Here is a 10954-nt window from a genome sequence, read left to right on the forward strand (position 1 = left end):
TGGGAGGAAGAGGTGGGGGGGCAGGAGAGGAGCCCATGGCTACACAGGAAGTGCGTGGCCAGAGCTCAGCAAATAACACTCTCAGGAAGGAAGGACCTCCAAAGCGCCTCCCCACACAATTGCTAATCCACCCACTAACGCCGCATGTCCGTTTCTGGAGATCTGCTACATGGCCCAGCAGAGCAGTCCCTGCTGGTGGCCTGTCGCCCGCTGGCACACAGCAGCTGACAGGTCCCTGGGTCACAGGCGGGACCTCGATGGGATGCGTGAAGATACCACCTTTAATAGACCATCTGCCCATTCAATCCAGCCTAGAAAGATATGCCTCAGTTTCCTCATCTGCAAAATGGGAACAGCATCTACTCTCATGGGGCCACTGTAAAGATCAAGTTAATTAACATACGTAAAACGCTGAGGGGGGTGCCTGGCTGGCTCAGTCGGGAGAACACGTGGCTCTTGATCTCGGGGTTGTGAGTTCGAGTCTCGCATTGGGTGTAGAGATTACTTAAAAATAAATTTATAAAAAGTAAAACGCTGAGAACCAAGCGTAGAAGGTGGTGCTTAACAAACATTAAGCACTTGGCATTTTGAAAGATCTGTACAGATGCCTTGGGCCCAACTGCCTGGCCCAAACTGTCTGTTCGTGACTAACTATGGACTGTGAGCAAAGTACTCTCTCTATGCCTCAGCTTCCCCATCTGTAAAACTCAGATGGCGAGAGTACTATCCCTCAGGCGGCTGTTGAGGGGATTAATCATTTCACAGAATGTGAACAGCGCCCGGACATAGTAAGTGCTTTTAAAATCATGGTTATTATGTTAGTTTTTTTCCAATGTGGACGGCGCGAGGCAGGTGCGGGGAGCCTCGCCTTGGCCCTTTGACGAGCTCAAAGCCCAGATCAGATGAGAAACGCACAGGCCGAACCAGCAGGGAACAGCACACCAAATACAGAACGTGGGTATACCTTCTGCAGAATGTATACAGAATACAGATACATTCTGCAAGCACACATTTCCCACTCAGATGCTCCCACACAGGCTACTGGAATTCAGACTCTTCTGTGTACAGGGTGTGCTGGGTGGCAAGGGCCCCTTCCTGAACACCCAGGTCTCCCTCCTCTCCCAAGGCCCGATCACTTCACCACTTCTCCTGGAAGGCGCTGTAGCCTCAAGAATATATGAGGGAGAAGCCAGCGCCCCCAGTGCTCATGGATGGGCCACAAGGGTGTGAGACGCGCAAGTCTCGGTAAAGCGCCGCAGAAAACCAACCCCCCTACGTGCAGCGGGGCAAGGGGGAGAAGTCTGAAGTGCTCCAACGCTCTGGACGTGGAACTTGCTGGAAGTGCCATTGTAAGTAACTTTTAAAGCCAGCTGCTCTGGTGCTCAGAAGGAAACATGATGCTGAAAAGAAAAATTGAAAAGGGAAATGTAAGCATCACAAGATATTAATGAATCCCATGATGCAAGATTCCTTCTGCCTAGATTACCCCCGCTTAAAGAAATATTTATCCAAGAAATTCGGAGAGAGGCAGTGCAGACGGACGGCATGCCGTACTTCACGAGGTTCTGTGATTTTTTAATCCTCAGGAGGATTACAGGCTGGAGCAAATGGGATGGGGGCATGCCCCAGAAGCTCGTTAACCCTTTTTTATTCCCACCCAAGGAGGCTGACGGCTATTTTAAGCCCACGAAGTAGTCACGCAGTCTGAGCTGCAACTCTGAGAAGGATCTCGTCCGCAGCTAGAGCTTTACACGGACGTGCAGAATGGGGACCATGCACTAGGAGGCCTCTGTTTCATCAGAGAATGAATCTACAAACGCCACAGATTACAACCAGATGAAACACACATGAAATTGAAGGTGCAACTTGGCAATGAAATAACTTAAAAATAGCAGGCATGTTTCCATGTGTGACTCATTTACTACTCTCGTGAACCCTGGAAGGTACATATCTGTACCCTCTTTGTATAGACCAGGGCTCCACAGAAGAGAGATGTTAAGTAACGCCCACAGGGTCACGCAGAGCCAGGGTCTGAACCCAAACACAGATTCTGGCTCCGGAATCCACCTCGTCACCCAAATCCACGTTGCTAAACTTATAAAAGAGCATGTTAAAGGAAACAAAACAATGAATGGGGGGGGGGGGAAGGTGTCAGTTCATTACTGAGAACACAACAGGCTAAAAATATGTGTTTTGTTTTGTTTTTTGCTAATAAATGGCCATTATCTACTCCTGAAACTGGCCATATGTTCTGTAATCAAAGATTCTAATTCCACCGCACGTCCATCACGGGAATTTCATTTAATGCAGGAAAAAATGCTTACTCAGCACTTCCTCTGGGAGGAAGGGACGCTCTGGGAGGTGGGGGTTGGGATGTCTCCTGGGAGGCCAGAGGAGGCCCTGAGGTCCCCGGGGACCCTGGCATCAAGCACGAGAACAGGTCAAGAGGGGACAGGAGCCAGCTGAGGCAAACGCATTTCTTGGGCTCACGGTAAGGCCTTTCTGGCAGCGCTTGTAGAGTACATCTCAGAAATTATGTTCCTTCATTCCAAATGCACATTCTATATGCAAGTCACTGCCCTCAGCACAGCAGAGGTACGGGGACTGGGGGCAGAGTGACAGGGCCCCCGATGACGACATGCAGAAAAAAAATCAGAGCAAGCAGCTCAGTGCCACAGTGGGTTCTGATCAGTCCCTTCAACACCGAGGAGGGACTAGTAACATCCACCCCACCAGTGACACTGGACTGGGTCTGGGTGGGTGACCAGGGGGCTTAGGGAATGGGATGTGCTCTGGTTGGGTCGGAGCACAGGGTGATAAAGGGAAACAGAGAGCCCTGAATTTCGTGCTGAGAATCTGGGATCTAATATAGGCTTAGAAACTCTTGGTATTTTTGAGGAGGACAACATAATTATACTTCAGGAAAATTACCAGAGCACAAGTTTATAGGCTCAGGTGGAGGCCTCCAGAAAGTTACTGCACAGTCCGGGGGGAGGCGGTGAGCATCTAAACCAGCCAGAGGTGGGAAAGGATGGAAAGGGTGGGGTGCATGGAAGGAGGTCGTGGAGAAAACTCAAGAACACAGAGACTGACTTGATGCAGACGCCAGCAGAGAGGACAGCCTGGCCACGGTAGGGACCCAGCGAGCAGCCAGTGAGTTTCGGCTGTTACAGGAAAGGGTCCAGGCAGTGCTGCAAAGTATCAGTCCTGGGTACGCGACACAAGTCCCCGGTCAGAGAGATGTGCTGTCCAGCTGGTTGAAGGAAAGGGCCAGCAACCCGTTCCTGGTACAGAGACCGCCAGCAGGAAGCAGAGGATGAAGATCTGGAGTCTGCAATGGGGTTAGAGATCCAGGAGCCACCCGCGCGGCGATCAAGCCCTCACACGGAGGTCCAAGGGAGGAGAAAGAGCAGCCAGCTAAGAGGAGGTCGGGGGGACAGGCAGAGCGTGGCCCCCTGGAACCTGCTCGGGGCGCTGACTGAGGCATTCCACGGAGGACAGGCCGAGCGGGAAGAAAAATCAGGAAGGATAAAGACAGAGAAGGGTCACAGTAGAACAATCTCTTTCTTTTTCTTTTTTTTTTTTTTATTTTGAGAGAGCGAGTGGGAGGGGCAGAGAGAGAGGGAGAGAGAGAGAATCCCAAGTAGACTCCATACTGTCAGCACGGAGCCTGATGCAGGGCTCGAACTCCTGAACCGTGAGAGATCATGACCTGGGCGAAGAGCTGGATGCTCAACCGACGGAGCCCCCCAGGTGCCCCTGAACAATTTTTATACGGCAGCCAGGACAGGAGCCAGCACACCAGCAGTGGCTGGACGGACACTGAGAAACTGCAGAGATTAGACAGCTGCCTCGTGAGGCTTAGCTGCAAAAGGAAGAGAAGCACACAAGTTAAAGAAAGAGGGGGAGCGGAGTGAGTTTTCACACAGGGAAGGCCACGGTGTATCCCTGGGCGCAGAGGAGGGTGGAAGGTGGACCCACGCAAAGGCGGATGGGGGTGTGAAAGGGGTAACGGACAAGGGCTGGAGGCACAGGCGAACAGGGGATGGAGGACAGACGGTCTCAAAAAGAAAGAAGGAGAAAGAAGAAAAAACTAATTGGACCTCATAATTAAAAACTTGGGCGCTTCAGAGAGCAACGTCAAGCAGGTAAAAAGACCACCCACAGAATACGTGAAAATATTTAGGAGGGTACATAAAGGACTTGAATCCAGAACAAAGAACTCTGACAACTCAGTAACTTTTTTTTAATGTTTTATTTACTTCTGAGAGAGAGAGAGAGCGCGTGAGCAGGGGAGGGTCAGAGAGAGAGGGAGACACAGAATCCCAAATAGGCTCCAGGCTCCGAGCTGGCAGTCAGCACAGAGCCCGATGCGGGGCTTGAACCCACAAACCGCGAGATCGTGACCTGAGCCGAAATCGGACACCTAACCAACTGGGCCACCCAGGTGCCCCAACGACTCAGTAACTTTTTAAAACAAAAATTTTTTTGAGACAGAGAGAGAACACGTGGGGGAGGGGCAGAGGGAGAGAAAGAGTCTTAAGCAGGCTCCTACGCTCAGCGTGGAGCCCAATATGGGGCTCAATCCCCCGAGTCTGGGATCATGACCTGAGCCAAAATCAAAATCATTATTGATCAGGGAGATGCAAATCAAAGCCACAGGAGATAGCCCTTCACACCCACTAAGATGGCTAGAATCAAAAAGCCGGATAATTATAAGCATCATTGGGAACGTAGAGAAACCAAAACCCTGCTGGTGGCTAAGGTGCAGCCACACTGGAAACAGCCTGGCAGTTCCACAAATGGTTAAGCCTGGTTACGCGAGATCTAGCAATTCCACTCCCACTTCTCCACCCACAAGAAATGAAGATGTGCTTCCCCACAAAAACATGTACAGCCGTGTTTACAGAAGCAATACTCATAGTAGCTAAAGAATCAACAACCTTGGGGCACCAGGGTGGCTCAGTCGGTTAAGCGTCCAACTCTCGATTGTGGCTCAGGTCATGATCTCACGTTTCATGGGTTCGAGCCCCACGATGGATTCTGTGCTGACAGCACGGAGCCTGCTTGGGATTCTCTCTCTCCCCCACTCTCTCTCTCAACTAAATAAACAACCTTTAAAGAAATAAACAACCTGAATGTCCATTGATGGATGAATGGATAAACAAACTGTGGTATGTCCACACAATGGAATATTATTCAGCCATGAAAAGGAACGGAACTCTGACACAGGCAGTACAGACTGAAAACATCATGTTAAGTTAAAGCTGCCAGGCACGCGCACTTGCGCACACACATAAATCATACCTGATGATCCCACTGACACGAAATGTCCTTTCTAGAGACAGGAAGTAGATTAATGGTTGTTTAGGGTTGGGATGGATGGAGGGGGAGGATAATGACCAGAGGGTACAGGGGTTTCTTTTTTGTTTGTTTTTTTTTTTTTGAGAGAGAGAGAGAGAAACAGAGTGCAAACAGGGGAGGGACAGAGAAAGAGGGAGACACAGAATCCAAAGCAGGCTTCAGGTGCTGAGCTGTCAGCACAGAGAGCGACGTGGGGCTTGAACCCACAAACCGTGAGATCATGACCTAAGTCGAAGTCGGATGCTTTACCGACCAAGTGACCCGGGCGCCCCCAGAGGTTTCTTTTTGAGATGACGAAAATATTCTAAAATGGACTGCAGTGACAGTTGTGCGTATCTGGAATACACTAAAAACCACTTAATTGTCTATTTTAAGTTAGTGAATCGTGTGGTATGTGAATTATGTCTCCATAAAGCTATCAGAAGGCAGGGGGAAAGGAAGCTCATTTTCCAAAAAGAGGAAGGAAGAAGGAAAGCAGCAGAGACACAGTGTGTGGGGAAGGGCAGGAAAGTAGAAGGGGCAGAGAGGGTCATGGGCACGGCCCCAGGCAGCCCCGGGGAGCACGCTGAGAATGGCAAGGTCACTGAGAAGCTAAAAGCAGCCTTGAGGCAATGAGGCTGTGAGGAGGCAGATAATTACAGTGAAAGAAAGCATTCTGAAAGTTTGAGTTCTTGGAAGTAGCAGCATTATGGGTAAGCGATGATAAACAGCGAGTCTGATTAGGGTCTTGGATGTAATGACTGTGGCAAAGGTCAAATTATGCGCGGCTGCGTGATTGCATCACTAAAAGATCCAGGACATTTGGGGCCAATGAGACAAGACTGAGAGCCATCAATTCATGAGATGTATGGCCAGGTGGTAATGGGCTTGCCCATCAGGTCCCCCACACCAGCTGTGGGAGAACAGCCCGGGACACCTGGACGCAAAAAAAAAAAGGCATCATTTCAGAGCAGTGCTGTATCTTTGAAACTTATTCCCCCCCAAAAGTGGTCTGGGCAGAATGCGAAGGGCGCCCGGCTGCCTCCATGGGTAGGTAGAGCATGGCACTCTTAATCTTCAGGCAGTGAGTTCAAGTACCATGTCGGAAGGAGACCTTAGTTTAAAAAAAAAAAAAAAATGATAACGAGTTTAAAAGCATCTGGACAAATACAGAAGGTGAAATAAACCTTTGCTTCGATGATGGGATCCGTGTATACAGCAGGCCCTCGCTCTGAAGCCCCGCTGGTCCAGAACCCTGGAAAACAGGGCCCTGGAGGCAGGGTTCACACACCCGGGATATAGTGGAGTCGGTGTGAGGCTTTACCGCGCCGCAGGCTCAAGTGTGAGTCAGACCACCCCATTTCTGGTGAGCCAACAATGTCATGTCCTGACCTGGAAGCCCTCGCAACCACACGCCCAAGAGGCACCCACAGGCGGCCTGCCGTTCAGGGCTGTCAGTTTCTCTAATATCCGCGTCGCGGGAAACGCCGGCCAGCGAAGCCGTTTAGCGAGGAGGGCAACGTGGCCACAGGCCTGAGTGCAGATTTGACCAGGAGTTCCCAAACTGCAACGTCACGCTGCAGTGTGACCACAGACTTACTGCTTTCAGACTTTCTACGATCGGTAATTTCTTCCACTCGCCAAATGATTTGTTATTGCTGCCTGTGGAGGTCCCTGGTGCTGGGGAAGGGGCCGCCACGCAGAGGCAGGAGACAAGGTCCTCGAGACTCAGAACGCTGGAGAAGGTATACGCAGAGGGGAAAGAACACGAAATTTTGTGGCAGGCCGTGACCCAAAGATAGCTTTGCGATCTCCACGTGCACCCTTGCAATGTGACCTTAACGCTCCCCCAGAATGAAGTCCACTTCTCCTCCCCTTGAACCTGAGCCAGCCTATGGCCTGATTTGACCAACAGACACAAAAACGACCCTCTGTAACAGGCCTTAAGAGTTTCTACCTTCATTGCTTGGAACAGTCTCTCTTGACAGCCAGATACAAGGGCCATCACGCTGTGAGGACATCCCAGCTACCCAGTGGAGAGAACCATCGCGTGGAGGACCGGCCATGTGAGTGATGCCTTCTAGGACCTTCCGGCCCAGCCCAGCCATGAAGCCCAATGAGTGAGCCAGTCAACATGAGAACGGCCTGGCCAAGACCTGCCCGGCTTCCTGGCCCACGAATCCTGAGGCAATGAAATAGATATTGTTTTATGCCCCCGAGTTTTCAGGCAGTTCGTTAAGCAGCAAGAGATTTCTGAAACGAACTTGAAGCCAGCAAACTAGGGCAGAGTCCTGGCTCTGTTCATATCTAGCCAGGAGACCCTGGGTCAGTGACTTCCAGGGTGCTGCAACTTCCTCGTGTGTCAAATGAGAAGCTTGTAGCAGGTGAGCTAAAGTGCTATCCAGTGGTGACAACGGGCGAGGCCATCGTGCTCTGTCCACAGAGGGGCAACTACCTCAGCATCAGAAGAAACTATGGACCAGGAGACAAAAGTACTGGACGATTAACAGAGGGGGAGCTAGAGAGCCCATAGTAGGTGCTCACTAAACCTCAGCTATAATCATACTCTCTCAGCGGTTCTGTGACTATAGACAAGTTAATCCCTCTGCTGCCGAATTTTTGCATTTGAGAAATGGAGATAAAACTCATGTTTCTGTTTCTACATGAAGAAAACTCTTTGCACGGGAAAGTCCCATGCAAATCAAAAATCACCTACAAATGGAAGGCATGACTATGTCACTAATACTTGTATTATCCTTTGCACCAAAGCCATCAGCGGTCTCCTCCTCACCCAGCAAGGGGAGACAGTCAGGAAATGGCACCGGCCACCAGGAAGGCACCCCAGGAAAGGGAGAGGCAGGCACAGAAGGGCCAGACAAGTGTTCGAGCCGAGTGAGATTTTTACCACCCGCCCACCAGTGAGGATGAGTGGGCGAGGCACCCATGTGGAAGACGCAGAGCAGGTGACCCGTCGGGAGCAGCTACAGTCCACGGGGACCTCTGGGAACAGCCCAGCATTAAAGTTTAAGTAATTTCCTACATCGGAGTCCGCGAGGCCAGCAGCCTGAGGGTGTCCCCACCAGTGAGCCGTGAATCAGACCACCGCCCTGCACAGAGTGAACACTCCATAAAGATGATTAAATAAGCACTGGGGAGTCTGAAGTCAAAGTTCCCAGGATGGAATGCTGGCTTTGCCACCCACAGCTGTGTGCTGAGCCTCGCTCCTCACTCATAAAACCTGAGGAGACCCACCTCTAGGGAAGGGGTAAGACCTACATGAACTGCTCCAGGTGAAAAACATCGAGGATTCCGCTTAATAACGAAAGGCATGACGCTGTTTCCAAGGGCACAGACCCTCTGCCTCCCAGACGCCCTTCAACCCCTGCCGCCACCTTTCAAATCTCTGCAGAACTCTGAAAATGAGCGGCATCCATCCAAACAGTCACTTCGCCCAGTGTTGATTCTGAAAAGCTGCCAGCCCTTGGGACAGAAAGACATGGGCTCATTTTCCAAGGGTATCTGACAAGGCAGCAAGAAGACATTTCCATTTTCCAGCCTGTGCTTTTCCAAAACAAGAGACGAATGTGGTGTGAGTTTAACCCCGAAATCCCAGGGACCGTGCAGATAGATACACAGACACTGCTCGGGCGGAAAGTGGAAGCCAGCCAGTCCGCTTGCCCAGGGGACAGAAAAGCTTCTGCTTCTCCTTCTACTCAGGTCTAGACTGGTGGGGTCTGACTGTACTGGTGTCGGGCGTCAGTTACAAAGGGCTGGGAGTTTGGACCCAGTCCTGAACCCTGCCCTTCCTCCTCCACCTTGCAGAACTCACAGCAGAGCTCCTTGGTCCCCTAGGTGTCAGGGCTTGGGAACACCGCCTGCACCAACCCTGGCTCCCCCTCCACTAATCAAGCACCCCTGTGCGTGAACCCAGGGAAGTTACTAGAGGCGTGACATCATGCAGCCCCCAGGCGTTCGCTTGGAAAAGAAACTGCATCCTGGGAAAGTAAAGGTAAGATCCAGCAAGCTGGAGGCCAGCCTCAAGCCCCCAGGTTTCTCCAAGCCTGGTCCCAGTCACTTGCAATGCTCCTTAAAGGTACACAGTGCCAGCCTCGCCCCCCCCCCCAAATGTATCAGATTAGACTTGGGAGGGGGTGGCAAGAATCAGACTTTTCAGTACCCTCACCTGGTGAGTCTTATGCATATCAGGTTCTGACACCCACTTGGGACCAAAAGCAGAGACTGAGAAAAGAATAAAAAGGTATTTATTTATTTAAAGAAGAAAAAGGTTTGAAAACGCTGTAATTCTGATCCCTGTTCTTGCCCTCGTTTCCGTGCGGCACAGGTGAGCCACGCAGGACGAAGCCAATCCCCGTTTCGGTACATCCCGGAAAACCGAATTATGACCGTGATGAAAATTTCATACCTTAAAAATGGAAAGCTTGCTCACCAAAGCAACAGGCCTGGGCAAAAATTAACCCGAACATCCCATCTTAGACCAACCGGGTCTATTCCGAGAGAAGCAAGATAAGATCTTGGCTACGGCTCCCGCTGGTCCCAGCCATACCCAGTCCTCCCACAGCAGGATTTGGCGTGGGTGGGGGTTAGGGGACAGGGGGTGTCCCCGCGCTAGCAAATCTGGTCGGGAGAAGGTTATTCAGGGGGATTTAAAAAACAAAGGTTAAGATTCACCAAGTCCCACCTCTCCGTGAGAAGGAAAAAAATCTAAAGGTAACGGACTGCATTGGGCACATATCAGACACCGGAAAGATGTTTCCCAAACCGAAGGAAAGAGCCACCTGACAGTCCTCCTTGCCTGAAATAACGCCCTGAAGCCACGAAGGAAAAAAAGGGAACGAAGAGTAAAACTGTCTCCACAGCCAAAGTATTGCCTTTTCAAAACCGGCAGAAACCTAAAGAAACAACCTACTCAGAGGGGCAGTACTTTCTGTCACTTATCGGGGACAGGCACACCGTAGGTGCTGAGAGACCCGGGATCCTCGGGGTCAGGTGGCAAGCAGGGAAAGCAGCAGCACCATCCCCAGGCGCTGGGCAGCGGGAGCCCCGGCTGGCATGGCAGGCACCCCAACGCCTCGCCCCGGGAGGCGCATCCCACGCGGCCAGCCTTTATCCAGCACCTACCGGTCCAGTCCCGACGCCTGCGCCCCGCCCCCGCCCCCAAGCACGGACCTGGTGGGGCTCGGGCCTCGGCCCTGAAAATTCCAGTCATCCCCGCGAAATTCTTCAGCGGCGGCTCCCTGCTAGCTGCTGAAACTTAACATTACGCCACGAAACTAGCAAACGGGCAGCCTTCACCCCTCCCCCCCTGCAATGACTGGCACTTGCAAAGGAGTCGTGGCACATCAAGCATTTAAGAAGTGACTGACTGCCACTTGGACCCGGTTACCTGNACTCCTGTGTTATTTTTCTCGATCAGGAAGTAGGCATTCCCCCTGTAAAAGACCTTCCTGAAAACACCTCTCCCATGGGATCCCAGCAGGTAAATAACACCAGAGCTTCCCCAAAGCGATTCGAAAGAGCCGGGGGACCTGGCTGCGCTCCCCGCCGGCTGCTCCTCGGCGGAAGGAGGGGTCGCGAAGTGAGGCAGGCGGGG

General features: G+C 51.6%; 1 protein-coding gene across 1 annotated transcript in view; it reads right to left on the bottom strand.

Annotated features, from left to right (window-relative positions):
* Nucleotides 1-10954, bottom strand: part of NOS1AP (nitric oxide synthase 1 adaptor protein) — a 282470-nt gene that overhangs the window by 271286 nt on the left and 230 nt on the right. The gene's annotated exons all lie outside the window — the stretch shown is intronic.

This window comes from Crocuta crocuta, unplaced genomic scaffold (genome assembly GCF_008692635.1).
Source record: "Crocuta crocuta isolate KB4526 unplaced genomic scaffold, BGI_CrCroc_1.0 scaffold133, whole genome shotgun sequence".
NCBI lineage: Eukaryota > Metazoa > Chordata > Mammalia > Carnivora > Hyaenidae > Crocuta > Crocuta crocuta.